We start from the raw sequence: 6,986 nt of genomic DNA on the forward strand, positions 1-6,986 counted from the left end.
GCTTTGTGATGGTGATTGGAGTTCTGTTTAAGACTGAAAAACCTCCCCAAACGTTAAACGAACAACAACAGATTAAGGTAAAACACTTTAGGCTCACAGTTGAATCGTGTATCAAACGCTACTTGCTGAAAGCTTGGACCCGTCGAAGCAGGACAAGCTTCAGTAGTTAATAATACTTACTGTAAATTTGTGATAACTATTTGAATTAACTTTTTTTTTCTTTTGTATTGAATAACTATTGTTTATACACCTTTTGAAATATAAGATTAAAATGAAAATTTCACCATAAGAGAAAATACACCTAAAATTGGCACTATGTCATTTACAAAGGACGTTCCAAAGTTAAGTTAAATTTCACGACAAGCTACCTACAATTATTATTTTGATATATATATATAATAGAAGATGAACTTTCAATATTATGTATTGTTCAAACGTACGTAGATCATCTTATAGCCATAATTCCTGATATTTTATAACAAGGGGGCTGTTTGTAGCATTGTATAAAAAACAAAAATTTTGGGAGGAAGAAAATAACCCTAGATAAAATAAGACTGACATTGATACGTAATCTAAATCTAGACAAAATAAGGATTGACATTGAGATGTAGATTCTAAGCCTAGATAAAATAAAGACTGAAATTGAGACGTAGTCTAAATCTAGATAAAATAGAAAGTGACGTTGAGACGTAGAGTCTAAACCTAGACAAAATAAAGACTGACATTGATACGTAGTCTAAATCAAGACAAAATAGAAACTTACATTGAGACGTAGAGTTTAAACCTAGACAAAATAAAGACTGACATTGAGACGTAGAGTTTAAACCTAGACAAAATAAAGACTGACATTGATACGCAGTCTAAATCTAGACAAAATAGAGACTGACATTGAGACGTAGATTCTAAGCCTAGACAAAATAAAGACTGAAATTGAGACGTAGTCTAAATCAAGACAAAATAAAGACTGACATTGAGACGCAGATTCTAAGTCTAGACAAAATAAAGACTGACATTGAGACGTAGAGTCTAAATCTAGATAAAATAGAGACTGACACTGAGACGAAGATTCTAAGCCAAATAAAATAAAGACTGACATTGAAACGTAGAGGCAAGATCTAAGTCAGCACCGAAAGAAATATGACTGGTGATTGATATGCTCGTTTTAGAAGTTATTTTGATTTTAAGTTACTGTATAAATAACACCCCCTTTGATTTTTGAAACTTGTGTTTGAGTCAGTGGTTTGCGAAGTTATTATTCATTCCGAATGGTTCCTTTTTTATAACTAATGCTCCTATTGGCCCATCTTAACACGAGCGTTTGTCATGTGTTAAATGCTTATTTAGTATTCTTGTTAGAATTTTGAGATGGCTTGTGAAATTTGTGTTTCTGATTTGCATGAATTTGTGGTTTAACTGAACACATTTACAACGCAGCACAATTATTATAAGTTTTTATGGTTAAGGCTTAACGGTGTTAACCACTAGTGTTAAAATAGTATCATCAGCGTATTCCTGGTGGGTCAGCAGAAAGTTGAGGACTTATAACGCTAAAATTGGAGGTTCGACCACCGCGGTAGACATAGCACAGATAAGCCATTGAGTAGGTTTGTGCTAAGCAATAATCAAAGAAATACTGAATATCTTTGTGTTAAACAAATAAATCATTATTTTCTATAACTTCATTATCTCAAGTCTGTTGCTTTGAATATTTTTTTAGTTGATTATATTTTAGCGCAATGATAGTTGAACATACGCTGTCTGATTAGTATTATTATATGTATTTGGCTCAGACATTCAGTATTTATTGTCAAAATCGATTGTATTTGAAAATTAATAATGTTAAGAAAGTTATATTTCTCTCAGCAAATGTGTAATCCACACATTATAAAAATTATTTATTAATTTCTTTATGAAGATACGGAACAGTGAAACAGATGTCACATTCTGTATCTATCGACTATTTGAACTCCAAAGAGAGGCTTCTTCCAGTGTGTTTATTATTGAGAACTAATGACCAAAAAGAAGCTTACAATATAGAGCAGAAAGTAAAAGTAACTTATAAATGAACGAAGTAATTGTTTTATAGAAGACTGTCTGAAAGAATATTATCTCGTAAATCAATACATAAGAAAAGTAAAACTTATAATGATCTCAACGTATCGAGTCATTGGTGTTTTCATATAATTGAGTGTTGTGCGAATACAATCACGGAATTGTCAAAATCTTAAGCCACAAGTACATTAAAAACAATTGGGAAAATTTATGTTAGTAAGAGAAATTTTTCACATTGTCTGGTTGATATTCGGATTACGTTCTTTAAATAGAACAGTTACTTCACTCCTGTAGTGAAATCTGTCAACTATTGCATTTAATTTCGTAAGTGACTAAAGATAATTAAAGTTTACTCTTGGTGGTTCTTTCAGTAATGTACTTAGTGAAATTCGTCAGTTAAAGCTCCAGTACGAAGGCTTACAAGTGCTTAAGCTGTGAACACTGACACATATAGCCGATACTACCACGCATGCGCTAGAGCAGGTCCCGAGAAACTAGATCTACCTGTGAGAGCGACGAGGTGACGAAGACTGTTTGACGACACGAGCGTTGTCGGTCGCTACTCTCGAGACATCGTTTTGAACAAGTATGAATGAGAAAAAAACAACTCAATAATTATCACTAACACTTCGCAAGACTGAAAACATGAAAATATTAGTGAAGGCGATATTACTGTTCCTGTTCCTGGAAAACTGGAAAGGTGGGGTTTAGTAAGGGTTAATATGAGTTTTAATTAAAACCCCTTATGAAAATTTTTAAGTTTTACACCATTTTTGTTTAGTGTATAATGAAATTAGGATTTTAGTACCTATATCTTAATCTGTGTATCTTATGTTATATATATGTTTCTTTTTTATCTATACGAATGTATTTAAAATAAAACCCATCGCAGCGTTACTTGTCCAAGTTAGGGAAAAGTGAATTGTAACCTCCCCCTCAAACAAAACAAGGTATATTTCTGAAACAGAACAGTATTAACGAAACTTTTTTACTAATTTTAACACGTGCTTTTCTACAAATAGATTAAACAACTGGGAAATAGGCTTAAAGCTCCTGTACAGTAATTACACCAGTTCACACCTTTCAGATTGCCTTATATAAAAAGAAATACTTAAGGAGTGGTCAGATTGGAAACAAAAAACTCTAAGATTTATAATTCTCAAAAATTGGCAGTGCCTCTCTTAATAATTGAAACATACCTTGTTGTGGAAATTAATTAACAATCAAAATATTTTTCTAGTTCTTGCTCGTAAGGTTTATCTCGAAAGCGACCTCTGAAGGTGCATGAAAGCTAGTCTCCACAGCTCCAGATCTAATAATGGAATTTTTCAAATGTAGTCAAACCTAAACATTTGAAAAATTTTACTCTTAGGCGATAGTAAATAGATGAAACCACCAGTCTATCTATTTTAGTAATGTAGCCTTTATAACGTAATAAGATATTAGTTAGGGATAACTGGTGAATTAGAAGAACAAAAAATGCTGTTTTTCATAATAGCAGTCTAAACAAAGCACGTGGTTTATTTAACGTTCTTGACTTTTTATTTCAACAATATTCGCCTCTTTGGCAACACGCGCAAGTACTAACCTTCTTGGCTTACATTCTATTAGATGAGCAACACTACGTTCTTTGTTAATTTATAGGTAGACATGGATACGTTCTAAGTTTATGTGAGAAAATATATGAACACATGTTTTTCATACGTCTTGTGGTGATTAAAAATAAAAACGTTTAAAGCTAGAAAAATACGGGTTCTTTGTTTTGAATTTCGCGCAAAGCTACACGAGGGCTATCTACGCTAGCCGTCCCTAATTTAGCAGTGAAAGACCAGAGGGAAGACAGCTAGCCATCACCATCCACCACCAACTCTTGGGCGACTCTTTTACAAACGAATAGTGGGATTGACCGTCACATTATAACGCCCCCACGGCTTCAAGAGCGAGCATGTTTGGTGGGACGGAGATTCGAACCCACGACCCTCAGATTGAGTGTTGAATGCCCTAACCACCTGGCCATGCCGGGCCCTAACCACCTGGCCATGCCGGAGCCCTAACCACCTGGCCATGCCGGGGCAGATAAATATGACGTATACGTATTTAAATATAAGTTTTTTTTGTATTTTTGCGATATTTGAATATAGAAAAAGTGTTGTTTTTATATCACAATAAGCTAAACATATGTAAATTTTATATACATTAAAAAAAAACCTAATGGTTAACATGTCGGACTTCGGATCGAAGAGTCCAGTTATAGAGACATGATTTAGCTGAAGATGCTCCGCACTTTCAGCTATGGCCACGTTCTACAATGACGTCATTAATCATCTATGGCCACGTTCTACAGTGAAGTCATTCCCATTAATCGATTGCAAAAGCCAAACAAAGCCCTTTTGGCGGCGGGTAATGGTGGTTGCTTCCTTCTCTCTGATCAGAAGTTCAAAATTAGGAACGGCTATGTTCGCATCCTAAGAGTCACTGACTTAGCTGTTTAGCCCACATGCGCATAAGATATCGTTCAGGTAAAAATTATAATTCAATATTACAAGAAATAAACGTTGATGGTCCTATATTATAAATAATTTAGTATATCATTCACTAAGATACCAAGGCAACATCTAAATTACTGTTGTGATACTATATTCTAAATAATTTAGTATATCATTCGCTAAGATACCAAGGCAACATCTAAATTATTGTTGTGATACTATATTCTAAATAATTTAGTATATCATTCACCAAGTTACCAAGGCAACATCTAAATGATTGTTGTGATACTATATTCTAAATAATTTAGTATATCATTCACCAAGTTACCAAGGCAACATCTAAATGATTGTTGTGATATTATATTTCAAGGAATTTAGTATATCATTCAGTAAGTTACCAAGGCAACATCTAAATGATTGTTGTGATATTATATTTTAAGGAATTTAATATATCATTCAGTAAGTTACCAAGGCAACATCTAAATGATTGTTGTGATATTATATTTTAAGGAATTTAGTATATCATTCAGTAAGTTACCAAGCCAATATCTAAATGATTGTTGATAATTCAGTAACAAAAACGTTTAAACCCATTTTCTTAAACTTGATATTTTATAAAATCAAAGGCCTAAGGCAGGCTCTTTTGATAATGTCATTGTTACTAAAAGGATAAAATATTTCGCATTGGTATGAATGGAAACGATTTTGTTAAAAATGTTAATTAGCTTATTCGAAAGTTTAGAATTTCTATAGAATTTCGAGAATTTTAGGATTAAACAACCGTCGATTATTTGCAATTTTAAGATTAAATGATCATCATTTACTCTTATATTTTGAAAATAGGGCTTATTATAAGTTGTGCGAGCGTAAGTTAGATATATGGAATACTATTTATTCTTAACAGAATACATAATTATTTGACAGCAGACGTTCAGACACATTATAATTGTATTTAATTACTTCAAAATAACTGAGAACTATGATTTAGTATAAAAGTTTTCAAGTAAAATACGCGATATAGAAAGAGTAAAACACTTGATAAACTATTCACTAGGTTAATAATGGCTGGAGACGGCTTGAATGAGTAATGAAGAAAAACTTTAATATAAGTTTAACATAACAGCAAATGTACAACGTTTCGAAAAGGTTTTGTCATCATCAGGTACGATGATGACAAAACCTTGTTGAAACGTTGTACATTTGCTGTTATGTTAAACTTATATTAAAGTTTTTCTTCATTACCCATTCAAGCCGTCTCCAGCCATTATTAGTCTCAAAGTGGGTTCCTCGTCATCGAATTTAAACTATTCACTAGGTTGTCTCATATGGGGTTAAATCTAAACTATTCACTAGGTTGTCTTTTTAGGGGTTAAGTCTAAACTATTCACTAGGTTGTCTTATATAGGGTTAAATCTAAACTAATCACTAGGTTGCCTTATAAAGGGTTAAGTCTAAACTATTCACTAGGTTGTATTATAAAGGGTTAAATCTAAACTATTCAGTGGATTGGAGAAATTGTTATTGTAAATTAACTCCATTAGAGTGAACCAAAGCTATTGTGGCCATCCTGGTAACATTTACACCACATTTAACACAAATCTTTCCCTCGGGTCCAACTCCTTCTGAGAAACTACCCACACCATTATGTTTAAGATTGTAGCACTGATGACGATGATGTGGGAACTGTAATCCCTATAGACCCTTTTTAGCCTCCGACCCATATGTCTGAGATGAAGTAATCACAGACAAAATGCTTGCTCTCACAGATTCTCCCAACTCTATTCGGAAAAGTAGCAGAGTGATAATAACAAGAAGGTTTAATGTGATTAGGGTAGAAAGTCGCATGGTCTAAAAACTGAAGCTTTTGGGTTTGAGCCCCCCCCCCCCCCCAGTTTCATGTTGTAACATATGATTTTACTCTTATGTCGATTAATTCATTAAACTCTTTCCTATAAAGACAGGTAAAGGTGTCAGGAAAATAAACCGAATAACTTTTAGGTAAAACAGAGTATAATAATATTCTCTGACAACGTCGTCTTAGAGTAATTGGTTTTGTAGATGTTAGAATTTAAATCGTATGGCGTATGTAAAATTTGGGATTTGGAAATTGTTTGAGAACAACATCCTTACACAATTTCCTTACCTTATGCGTTCACTTGTATAACTGACAGGTAGGCCATTCCAGTGCTTACAAGGTATTGGTCTATGAATTGTCCAGTGGATCCACTGATAAGGTATCGGTCTATGGATTGTCAAGTGGATCCACTGATAAGGTATTGGTCTGTGAATTGTCCAGTGGATCCACTGATAAGGTATTGGTCTGTGAATTGTGCAATGGATCCACTGATAAGGTATTGATCTGTGAATTGTCAAGTGGATCCACTGATAAGGTACTGATCTATGAATTGCCAAGTGGATTCACTGATAAGGTACTGATCTATGAATTGC

The sequence above is a fragment of the Limulus polyphemus genome, unplaced genomic scaffold (assembly GCF_000517525.1).
Source record: "Limulus polyphemus unplaced genomic scaffold, Limulus_polyphemus-2.1.2 Scaffold2058, whole genome shotgun sequence".
NCBI classification, from domain to species: domain Eukaryota; kingdom Metazoa; phylum Arthropoda; class Merostomata; order Xiphosura; family Limulidae; genus Limulus; species Limulus polyphemus.